Source organism: Fundulus heteroclitus, chromosome 24 (assembly GCF_011125445.2).
Source record: "Fundulus heteroclitus isolate FHET01 chromosome 24, MU-UCD_Fhet_4.1, whole genome shotgun sequence".
Lineage (NCBI taxonomy): Eukaryota > Metazoa > Chordata > Actinopteri > Cyprinodontiformes > Fundulidae > Fundulus > Fundulus heteroclitus.
Genome location: NC_046384.1, coordinates 7380278 through 7393488, shown reverse-complemented (window position 1 = coordinate 7393488; position 13211 = coordinate 7380278). Strand labels below are relative to the sequence as shown.

At 38.8% G+C, this 13211-nt stretch overlaps 1 long non-coding RNA gene across 1 annotated transcript; it reads right to left on the bottom strand.

The window, feature by feature from the left end:
- Positions 1-2822: 2822 nt before the first annotated feature.
- Positions 2823-12379, bottom strand: LOC118557726. Its single transcript, XR_004927960.1, has 3 exons — positions 10865-12379; positions 7397-7484; positions 2823-4798 (listed from the first exon to the last, which is right to left on the bottom strand). It is a non-coding gene; the product is annotated as an uncharacterized LOC118557726 (long non-coding RNA).
- Positions 12380-13211: the final 832 nt, after the last annotated feature.

The window sequence follows — 13211 nt, the reverse complement described above, 5'->3', positions numbered from 1 at the left end:
TACCATGAACGGAAGGCTAGCGTGAGCTACCTCCGTTAGCCCTTTGTTCTAAAGGCACCATGTGTCCAAACGAGTTACCAACATTTTTCATTTACTTTATTTTCTCTGCTTTGTTTTCCACACGACTAAAGGAAAATAAAATAATATTCTTAGGATAAACACATAACATTTGGATTGAAAGCAGAAGTCATAGAATACAATAAAAGAAACTAAGTTAAGAAATTGTAAATCTAGAAATGTATTTTATACCAATGAGTTAAGACAGCATGAAGCAGTCTTAATTTGCACTTGTTTTAGTTTGCTATTATATCAAACTAATTGTGTAAGTTAGTTCAAGTTTGTGTGTTTGGTCCAGCTAAGAAAATGTTAAGGGGTGTGAAACATTTAATTATACTGTATTGTTTGGATTGGTTTAATATTTATATCATTTCCCATCAAATTCAAGTCATTAATACTATATTTTATTGCACCACAATGCTTCTCGCTTCAGACTGGAGGTACTTGAATTTGATAGGAAATACATGCAGGTGTCTTTTCGCAGCATCACAATAAAATGTCGCTTAATATGGGGGCGATGTTAACGCACGGCTTTGCTCAGACATGCCATTAGATGTCTTGACAGGATGGTCCAAGATGGTGCTGTGGGCGCATGACCTTAATCGAGCTCTGGTACCAAAGTTACCGCAGTGACTTTGGTACAGTCAAAAACTTTAATAAAAGTGCAATTGAAATCGGAGCCAACCCTCCGATATTCATACAAATTGCACAATTCTGCAGCTACGTAAATTTACTGCAAAGTACGGGAGTCTGCTATCTAACTTTCACTTGAAACTGAGCCTATTGGCTGCTAAGGACCTTATGCATGCTTAATCCCCTCAGGGAGTGTTGTTGTTTGGCAGTGCAATCAACTTTGGTTTTTTTTGTTTTTCAAAAAGGAAGTATGTCTTGTTGTGTGTGCATGTACCATCAATCAATCAATCAATCTTTATTTGTCAACTACAATTTGCATTTGTAATCGAAATCCCTATGCCCAAACCTGTCTTTTGCCTCGTGTGAGTTTTGTCCAGTTTGGCCATTCCAAGGAAGGAGCGTTGAAAGCAGGGAGGTTGTTGGTTGTTCAGCAGCGGCAAGGTGTTTAGCTCATCAGCACCATGTGGTCGGGGTCGGAGGCCTGGTCTCTGCCACGTTCTCTGACCTGGTCGCAGTCACGATTTGAGCAGGGGTTTTCCTCAGCACACAGCTTTCAGCTCCATCTGGGGTTCGCTTCCCGGTAACAGCTGAGGAGAAATACACAGAACTGTTTTGGCAGGCAGGATCTTTCCTCCTGCTACCGGTGATGAGGTTAAAACAGCAGGCTTATAGGCCGTGGGCCAGAATCTGTAGGATGACTTTTCATATGAACTGTCAGGGGGCAACTTTCTTCCACCGGGAAAAGTTGCTACACATAGCAGTGATCTCAAAACACCAATGTTCCCACGTTTTCACTTGCACATTAATAAGTTATAGCCAATAAAAAATCTAAACTGTGGCGCTCCAGTCCAAGAGGTCACGTGATTCGATTTTTGCTGCTCAGCCAATCAGATCGCTATATTGTCAGCTGTGCGCGTTCACCAGTTCATCATGGCTGCGCTCGTAAGATGTTTGTATGCATTTGTTTCCAGACGAAGAAAGCCCAATAATAGCATTTTCTGGTGCCAGCTGGCAGAGATCTTGATGGCAAGAAAAAAGAAATAGCCCAGTCCATCCATTTTCTAACACGCTTATCCCCGCTACGTTCACGAGGTGCTGGTGCCGATCTCCAGCTGTCAATGGGCGAGACGCGTTGTATAAACTCGTTGTGCCAAACGAGTTATCCCCTTCGGAATTTGTAGAATTTTGTATTATATTTTTGAAATCAATAAAACTTTTAACCTCCAGCTTTGTGAAGTCTAAATATTTTAAACATCTCATTCTAATAAAATGAAATTGATATTTTAAACTCCTAATACATGGTTCTATTTTTAAAAGAGACATATCTCGTTTTCTTAATATGGTTAATATCTCTATATGGTTCTTGGTTGAATTAAAATCTTATTAAATCTGATCATTTTGGCTGTACCTTTATTCAGTGTTCATTTGATCACACGTGAAATCCGCTCTATACTATCCATTCATGCGGGTCAAAAAGAAAAGAAAAAAGACAAACCAGTAAGCAGCTGTGATGGACTCAGGGAGGTGGATTTTTGGTTTAAGCAGACAGACATGCGACAATCTAATAACATAAAGCTAATATTTTTGTGACACATGTGGAAATGACCACAGAGCCGTTTACTTTCTCATAACGTGTTATATTGAGTGATCAATCGAGTTTAACCGACATAGCAATCCTTTATGATAGCACTAACAAGTGTTACATTTTCATTTTTTTCACACTAACTGAACGATAATGTAACGACACCATTGCTGTATTTAGTTACAAATGCTTTTTGCCTAATAGGTTGGAAATGAGGCGGAGTTTACTGGATTCATTCTTCCAGCTGAATGCGCTCTCGGCACAGGTAATACAAATTCTGCCGGGGATAAGTGATAAGTCGTTTGGCACGACACCTGTGCTATCCTAGCTCAGCACGTCTTGGTAATATCACTGTAAATGGGGTACCGCGCATGTGACGTCACCGTCTCAAGAGCAACGCCCCTTTTGCCGCTTAGGTAGGGCACACAGATAAAGAACGCACGGAGTACCCAGCTATTACAAGCGCAACAGAACCAGCGATATGACCGACTTTGCAGTGTGGGAGAGGATTTAACCTTAAAAACAGACAGACGAGACCAGACACCACAGCTTCTCTTCAGCGACCAGCAGGGGGATTCGTTTATTCTGGACTTACAATCATCTTCATTTCACAGAAGTCCCAACAATCCCAACAATATGGGGTAACTTTCAGCCTTTATAGGGATACAGTATGACGTAAATGGGAACATGATATCTTACTGTGTACAGGCGCTGCTCTGGACCAAAAGCCCTCCCTTCCTAGTTGGAGGGGTGTGTGTGTGAAATGGTGTGTGTGCTGCTCTTCCATTTCTAGGAAGTCTTATAAACAGATCTTTGGAAAAAGATAGTAGGAGCCAAGAGTAGTTTAACTAAAGTTCCTTTGGCCTTACTTGTTGTGATTCAGTGAAACATTCTAGAACTAATCATTCTTTGGGCAGTGATTGCAGTTATTACGACAAACAGGGTTCCACCTTGACAATATTAAAAGATGAAATCCACCATACATCCCCCCTTTGGCTCATTTACGTGAGCCATATCAAGGGAAAATCACACTGGGAACTATAAGAAAAGTGGAATAATGTAATTGTGGAGTAATAGAGGAATATAAAAGGGTAAAAATACTTGCTTTGATTATCAAACAGAAAAAAGAACAAAAAATTGGTAATGTATAGTCGTAAATGTAGAATAAAATAAAAACATGCACTGAACTATATACGGATGTACAAAATGTACATTGTTTTCCCATATGCCAGTTATTTCTGACCATATGCAACCGAAAAATCCCTGTCGCTGGTATTTATGTGTTTATTCAGGGTAAAAACTGTTGCATGGACCCCTCCCCCACGGGCGTCCGCCAGCCGACCACCTGACCGACCAGCATGGCTCAGAAACCCAGCCATGGTACTCACAATGTCGTCAAAAAACATAAAATAACAGGAAAGAAGACAAACATATTAAGCAAAATTAAAACAAAATTAGAATAGTATAATATCATCATTCAGTTCCTACGGTAACCACCCAAAAACATCTACCTAAAAATATGCCCATCCTACACCTTATCATAAACTTCAGGGATTTAGCATAGCATAGATAAAATCAGAATTTGTAACATTTGATGGGATTGGCAGCTTCGTAGTGTGGCAAAGTTCTTGTCCTCATGTCGCTGACACGGTATGTCGCTCTCCAGGATCCTTTGATTAAATTGTACTGCTTTCTCACAGTCCTGGTGCAGGGCCCCCTCTGTTGCAAACATCATGCCTCTGAGTCCCTTAGTCCAGCACACAAAGAGGGACCCCGCCCTTCTACGTCCCTGGGTCGCCCTAAGGAGACAGGAAAAACTAACCAGTATCGTATATTACAATGATTTCCCAGCTCAGAGTCTTCACTAGTCTTATGATGATATCCTTAAAATGTCAATGGGGCTAATGTACATTTTCTTAAACATTGATGTTTAGTGTCCATCTGATTTTTTGTGTGTATTTGACTTGAACTTCCAAACTTAAATACCTTCCAAGATCGCTCACCTGAAAACGTAGGAAATCAAAACAAAAACAACAGCTATGCCAACTCATTTAAAAACAAAATATTAAGAACATAGAGAACAGAATGGTTGAAAATAATGTAGAATGTTCAGCCACAGCAGAACATGCAACCTGCAGCAGTTAAAGCAATGTTCTTACTGAAAAATTGTTTGAATTGTTTTATAATAACATCACCTTTTCTCATTATATTATCAGCCCATACATGAAAGTCCGCTTCGGTGACAATTCATCTCATCCTCCATGAACCATGCTCCACTCCAGGACATAGGAACAGTAGAAAAAATAAAATACATGAGCACATTTAGAACTTAAAGTCCACATCAACGGCAAATAGTGACTTTACACATATTTATCAAAAGAGGTTTAACAATGTCCTCATTTGTCACAAAATCATTCATCAAAATTCACAATTTAGAAAGGATATGTTCACAGGCTTACTCCGCCAGTACCCAGATTCAGCCATTCTCCTGTGCAAATCTGCTCTCCGTCTGCTCCTGAAAGATATCTCTAACAGAAATATCCATCTTTACGATTAAAATTTAGTGACCAGGGTTTTCATGCAAGATAAAGAAGCAAAAGTAGAAAAGAAGAAGAAGTGTTAGAAGTTAAGGCCCCCTTTTCCTTCCAGAACTAAGTAAACTAAGTGATATGTTTCTATTCTCTCTTGTTCAGGAATTTAGAAAAAAAAGTTTTAATTATTCATTACTCTGTACTGCACTGCAATCCTAATCCAAAAATGTAACCGACTGCTCAGATTTATTCAATAATGTTTAGTTTAAACCACTAAATAGTATTTACTTCCACGTGAGTCGCCCTTACCACGTTGAGTTTAACTTCTTATTTAGTGTTAATGTACTCCTTCTATTCTTAACCAAGTATGCCAATAAATTCTAAACACCCCCCTTATGTCCTTAAACACAATATTATGATCAGAGTGTTCATCAGAGTAACTATAACCGCTTGATTATTACTTTCCTTTAATAAAATATACATGTTGCCGTTTTACCCTTTAAATGCCGTATGTAGTAATTTATTGTCGGTGCTCCAAACATCTAAAAATTCAATGTTTTCCTGTCTAAACGCTATCATAGATTTAGAAGCAGAAGACCCTGTGTTCTCTCTACTCTTACCTGCACTCAACAGAAAAGGTTTTCCCTTTTATAGTTTGTTATACTGATCCTGCATCATCAGCTTCTAAACCTACTTTGACTTTAATACAATAATTTACTTTGAACCTGATCTTGTGCTAATCATTCACACTAGATTTGATGTGGCTACAACCCTCATAGAAATTACCATTCCTGGATTTGTAACTTGAAAGTGTTTCCAGATGTAGGACTTCAGATATTGTGAACACGTAATGGCTCTTTAAAGCCTGGAACATTCTGAACAGAACGATTCCCTTGGTATAAACAGAGCGATAAGCTTGATTATAAACATCAACTCCTTCATTCCTTGGTGAGTCCGTCCTTCTCAGCCAGTGACTCATTAATGTGCGAGTGGTTGACAAGAATATTCAAGAATTAGTACATTTACTCCAGCTTTCTCAAAAACCCTCACATTCTAATCTGTTTTAGTTATCATGATTTTACATAGGTCTGAGTTTTTATGGTCTGTATTGGTCACGTCCGTGCTGCTCTTCAGCGTCTTTTCTCCATTCCAAATTAAACACTAATCTCCATTATGCCGCTTTACTGAATGCTTATCTCATGTTTTGTCACTTTATTCCTAAGTGGTCTTCTTATGTGTCCTTATGTAACAGTAACTAAGCAGCCTAATAGCTTCCAGATGTTTCCAGCCCTTGGCCGCATCGCCCTGACTTCTAGTAAACGTTTTGGCTCAAAAGCAGAAAAACAGACCGATTAATTTCGCTACTTGACTTATCTTTGGAACACTACAGTTAAACAATGTTATCGCCTTCTATCCAGATGCTTCCTGTTTTTTACTCCGAGGTCAGTCCGACCTCACTAATGTTTACCAAACCTCTTTCCAAACTTGTGCATGAACAACACTTCATGTCCATCTTAAGGTATTTGTAACGACTACTTGTCGATGAAAGCTCAAAAGTGAACAAACAAGAAATAAATGTTAATCAAATAGTCACCTAATGACTAGTTTTACGCAACGTTTCCCATATAATAGGATAAACTGCCTCTGTTTTCTCTAACTGTCGGCTGCTATAAGATAATTAGAAAGGAAAATTCCTCAGAGACGGACGGGACTCGGGCTATGTTCTACCTTCTCTTGTTGTTTCCTGTTTACACATTCTTTATGAAATAGCGGATAACTCACCTTTCCTTTCTCATCCTTTTTATAGAGAAGTACCTAGGTTTTATCCTCTTTTTAAGTAGAATTATGGCAGAGTTAATAGAAACGTCACATTGAAACTTCAGGTCTCTTCCAAGTTTAAGATAATTCAGGCTAATGTTTGCTTCTCTTTTAATAATGATAATATTTCAGTTTCAAGAAAAAAGTAACCTTATTTAAAATACTTGAAATTTTGTTTCAGCCATGTAACCCAATTTGCTAATCAATAACTAGTTTAACATTGTTTATTTTCAGTTTTCTTTGCAGAGATTAGGAAATATCTGTACAGAAGTTGGGAAAACATCTAAGGTCTGCGTGTCCTCGGCAGCGAGGCAAAAGGAGCAAAAATCCAGAACATGACACCCTGTGTTTGCCAACAGAGGTCAACTGTTAAGATGAAGTTATCTGTTGATCAACGTTTGTGGAACTGTTCCCAGAAATAGCTAAATAATCTTCCACATCTTGTTCGTATAACAGTAGTTATTCCCATTTCTTTTAATAAAAGTTGAGTTCCCTTTTTCCTAAATTATTGCCTGGAAACCTACTTTCCTCAAAGATAAGACCTAGATTTAAATTATAATATTAACTTTCTATGTCTTACCAGTATGACCACAAGCATCCATGTGACATTAAATAATATGTTTACGCAAGCAACTATTACACTAACCTTTTGACAATGTTTTGCCAGAGAGATCCATTTAAGTCACTTGAGAATTTGATTGCTTAAATCAGAGGTTCACATCAGTCTGATTTTCACTTTATAGTTTATCATACCGTCCCTCCATGCTCAACTTACAGCTGTTCTTCTCGTCTTTTTGATGTGTCTTCCATCAGAAAAAAGGGTGGCCAGAAACGGACAGAATCTCAATTTCTGAAAAACAGGACTGAAAACAGAACAGTTAGTGCTCTCAATCAGGACTCAATTGTTAATGCCAAGCATGCAATCAAACCCTGGTCCTGTCATTACTCTATTAAATTCGGTCATTTACTCTTTTTTTATTTTGGCTGAGTCTGTTTACCCGGTGAGAAACTCAATTTTCAAATGAAGCATTTACAAATACACCATGTATCTTTTTACATTAGGATTTTTATAGTTATACCAAAAAAAAAACGGGTTGCTGTCACAGATTGATTCACTTTTACCCAAGGTTTTAATTACCGTAATAAAATACTCACTGAACTGAGCAGAGGCTTGTGATTTGTGTTTCTTCGCAGAATTTGTTCCAAACCACTTTAAGAATATTAGTATAATGGCAAGGAGAAGTTAGTAATAATAACATGTCCTTCTTGTCTAAAGTTTAAAGGAAATAAATAAAAGTACTTAGTTATTAGGGTTCAATACTATTTCTGAAATTTTTCAAACCAAATTCTTTTACTTTATGACTCTAATCTTGTTCTACTGTTTACGTAATTAAGCCACACTTGCAGAATTATTCTGTTTTCAAATACATATGTTATTGGTTTCCCAATCAACTCGTGTCATTCAATCATAACGTGACACTCTATTGTTGAATACTTAATTTGTTCTGTAATCCTCAAAACCTGCTATCCTCTTCCTAAAAGTGCCTATTTCCTAATTAACAGTGCATGAGGTAATTAATTACTTTGTCATAGGAGAACCCATCATCTTTATTATTCAACACTCTGCTTGTTGGCCTTCAAAGGAATAAAATAAAATGTTAACTTTACTGAGGAAAGGGAATTTTCTGTTAATAATTACACTGGACAATTCAATTTTAGCCACTTATGTAATTTTGTTACTTTATAGTAACTAGTTGCCATTCTTAATATTTGTTTTACTTTACTTCCTTAATTAATTGGATTGATTGGATTTTGCTAATTCTTGTGGTGGACCTTCAGTTGCTGGGTTTTCACAAATATCAGTGTTCTGCAGCTCTTTTTCCTGGTCATTGTCAACGGATGTGGAGACCGCTTCCTTTGCTCAGCCGTGTTTCCTGACGGCCTGAGCGTCCTTCGCTGCTCCATGTCTGAGCAGGCACTGAGCCAGCGCTCTGGAATCCATGCAGGATTCCCGCCGAGGAAGATTTTGTTCTGGTTCTCCGTGTTGACAAACCTCAGGTTGTATCATCACCAGTCAGCTGCTGCTTCATTAGGCATTTCTCCTTCAGTGCCATTTCAGTATGTGCAACCCTTTTCATCAGATCCACCATTTAGAGATTAATGAGTTGATTTCTTAAGTTTTCTTATGTTCTATTTTGTTCATTACTTTCCCTGCAACGAAATTAACCAATTTTCTGAAGTCATTTTATAATTTTGGATGTTATCACATAAATTCACAGAGGTTTCCCAATGGCAAAATAATTAATTCACCATCTTACATCTCACTCTAAGTTATTTTATTTTATTATTTTTAGTAAGGATGACAATTATCACAACCTATTCCTTGACAACTCTAGTTCTATTCAAATTGGACCTTATTAATCACTGTTAATGCTACAATTTGTAGCTGTTGCTTACATTAAACTTGTATTTTAATAACCAGTCCCAATGGTGAACCAACCAAAGGTGAACTAATTTAGAAGTACCTTTTGATCACAAGCCTCCTTTTCAGTTTCCCTGTTTAAGTTATTGTTAATTATCCAGATTTCCCATATTCTTTAAATTTTGTGTTTTATTTACTCATAGTGATCCGATAGACGTCTAATATGTTGGGGCCCTGTTTTTTCTAGGGTCGCCTATGTGCAGTCGGGAGTCTCAGCCCCCCCTTCTGCTGCTCTCCTCTCCTCTCTGCTGCTCTCCTCTCAGAGCTCTGCAGCTCCTGGCATTGTGTCAATCCTGGTATTTAGGAGTGGAGAGACACAACAACTCCAAAGTCTTTTCATAACCACAAGGTTCAATAATATTCACTTTCATTTAATACACCATTAACTCAATATGTTACCTTAAGTATACCAAATTCTAATGATCATAGATCTTAAGACATCATTATCACATAATACACAACATCATTCATGGTTTTCCTCTTTTGTTTCCTCCACTAATACTCCTGATACTGACGAAGGCTTATGGATGATGATTTCTTTAAATCAACCTCACAATTGAGTTCCAGCCTGACTGACACCCCAGTATACCTAAGAATTTAGTACAATCCAATGCATAATCTTAAGGCAATTCGCCAACATTCACTTCAGTCCGGACTTTTGTGAATACTGAGACATCAGGCATTGTGGACAGCTAAAACTTATGACCCTTGTTTACTATAATAAATTCTCGTTGATCCATTATGTCATTGCGTTAATTATGCTTATCAACATTATTATTAAAACATACTGCGATATCACAGACAAACGTCAGACAACTGTCAGTAAACCGCCTTCACAACATAGATTAAACATTTACACAAAATACCCCTAAACAACACTTAGACAGACGTACACAACATTTTTAGACAACACTAAAACAGACGTACACAAACTTTTGTATATTATAGATAATCTTGCCGGCATTTATTCTATTAATTGCTATAAACAGGTTTGCGTTTCTAGTTGCTTGTCAGCAGTTATTTAAAAGCATGCGTGTGTGTGTGTGTCTGCTTTCACACAGCGAGTTTACTCTGCATTACGATTGAAGCAACTGTTAATGCTTAAAGCCAAACATGCAATGTTAATACCTTATCACATGCATTTCACACATTCAAATAACCCCATACATCACATCACACGTCCAATTAAACATCCATTCTAAGTAGGCTTCAACTCAAACTCAAAATCAGTGATTAATCCAGTGAACCCAAATGACAACAGTAGGGCTATTAATGGGTTAATGTTCTTTGAACAGAGCAAGTGTAATTTGGCAAATGAGTGGGGTTGCCAAGGAAGTACCAGAGGGTTAGAGTTTTTTGTATGCTACTCTTACATTTCAAACTCTGCCCTGTAGAGTTTTCCTTTTTTCTTTCTTTGGCCTGCGGAGAGCAGAGCAAAAGCAGGCTCTCACTGACAAAGTGTGGGGATGGGGGGGGGGGGCTCAACACAGCATTGAGTAAAAGTACACCCTGGTCTCCTTAAAATCTCCTTACAGACAAATAAAAGTTTTCATGCACTTTTCCTCAAATATGACAAATTTTACCCTTACTTCAGACAATGCGAATTTTAAGAGAAGAACAAAGATACAGCAAACAAACTCAGTTCCATACATGCGTTTTGGTCAAAACAGAGATCTCATATTGACTCACAAATAGACGTCTCATGCACACACATCTCAAACACTCTCTCCTGATCGCTCATTTCTGAATCATTTCTCTCACCTCACTTCCTTGGGAAACTAGTGACTTTCCTGATGGTCCAGATGTCCAATTCTCTTATTTTATATGTGTGCGCACAGTGAATTTTGGCTTGTAATTTGAATGGACCCATAATACAAGGATAAAAACAAGAGTAAAAAAAAAAGTTCATACTGCACGTGCTTCAGAACAGGCCTTCTATGTCAAATTTAATAGGAGGTTTTCACCTCGTTACCTAAACCAGAGTACTCAAAACCAGACTGCAGTTAAGGCCACACAGATGATCCAAGAGAAACCTCATTTCTCTTTCTCCAAGCGCTTACAACTACTCGCCCAACAAAATCTGCATGCATTTCTACGTCAAATTTGATAGGAGGTTTTTCTCACCTCAAAGCCTAAACCGGAGATCTCAGCTTCACAAAACAACTGCAGTTCACTAATGGCCCGATCTTTCCAATACTCGCACGTACAAACGGGTACGAGCTAGAGAGAACGGCCACGCTTACTCAGAGGCTTCACCTCTAAAGACTCCGACCAGCCCATGTTTCTAAAATCACCCTCTCACGATGATTTTTTGATTCTAAAAAGTTATGTATATTAGAAAAACTTCAGCAAAGACCCGTACTGGTCCGATTCATTTCTTATACGCCGTCGCTTCTAACGTCATATTTGACGGGACATCCGATAAAAGCGGCTGGGAGTACACAAATCACTTCCTTAAGATTGTCGGTTAATCAATTGTGTTGGAATCCACGCGTTCCTCATCTTTTGTATTTTGTGACAATCCATTTTCCGCGGAAAATTACAACTGGTGGTCACAAAAAGAAGCAGCAATGCCTCACTTGTCTCGCCTTTAAAATCAATACACTTTTTCCAAAGCAGAACCTCTGTGTGGCAAATCTTATGTTAAAAAAAAGGAAAAATAAAGAGAGAGAGAGGTATGCTTAACTTACCTCCTCTTTTCTGTTTCTCAATGGGCCCCGTTTTGCCACTGGAGGTAGATGCTGTGGAAAGCCTTTTTTCCTCTCCCTTGTTCTATCCTGCCGACAACGCCAATTATGTGGGAGAGGATTTAACCTTAAAAACAGACAGACGAGACCAGACACCACAGCTTCTCTTCAGCGACCAGCAGGGGGATTCGTTTATTCTGGACTTACAATCATCTTCATTTCACAGAAGTCCCAACAATCCCAACAATATGGGGTAACTTTCAGCCTTTATAGGGATACAGTATGACGTAAATGGGAACATGATATCTTACTGTGTACAGGCGCTGCTCTGGACCAAAAGCCCTCCCTTCCTAGTTGGAGGGGTGTGTGTGTGAAATGGTGTGTGTGCTGCTCTTCCATTTCTAGGAAGTCTTATAAACAGATCTTTGGAAAAAGATAGTAGGAGCCAAGAGTAGTTTAACTAAAGTTCCTTTGGCCTTACTTGTTGTGATTCAGTGAAACATTCTAGAACTAATCATTCTTTGGGCAGTGATTGCAGTTATTACGACAAACAGGGTTCCACCTTGACAATATTAAAAGATGAAATCCACCATAGCAGCCATTAAACTTTCCCAAGACGCATGGTTTACTGGTCGCACTGCCGAAGAACACACCAACCTTCAGCTCAAACGATGGCTTGAGTGTCGAGGGCTTAAAAAGACTGGAAAACGGGACGAGTTGATTGAACGGTAAGCTTTGTTTTTTTTTCCTCTGCGGCGATCATGGCGGCGTCGGACGTTTTTTTTTTTGTTTGTAATCACCGTCCAGGAATCGGTATATGTTTAATGTTTGTCTCATTTGAAATGTTTTTGAGTAAGCTATCCTGGTAGCAGGGTATCATGTTAGCGCCTGCTACCATGACAGCCTATATGCGATCATGGTAGCAGGCGCTTCATTATTAACATGTCAGCCACCAAAATACTCTTACCTTGACTTGATGTCGCTTGAATTGGGTCAGGATGTTCTTCGGTTGTGCCCTTTCCTCCGACAAAATGCTTGCTATATATGTAGGCCGACCGCACCGGTGTACCAAGCGCACACATTTCTCCTTGGCACTCTTGAATTTTGGGAAGGTAATGAACAAAACATCCTTCATATGCGGCCAATCAGCGTACCTCGAGTCGCTGTTGCACGTTCCATAGCAACAATGTTTAAAAACCATGGTCTTAGATTTGGAAAAAGCAGTCGTTTTAACGAGTAAAACCTAGGCTAACGCACGTCTCTTTTACAGCAAAACAGCGGCGGGTTTCCGGAGTTTGCCCCACTGCGTACCACGTGATGTGACGTCATCGTGACGTTACGTTTCTAAAAATAGCTCGTTCGCGGTACCCCATTGGGCAAAAGTCTGGACTATTTCTGCCCTGCGATGGACTGGCGACCTG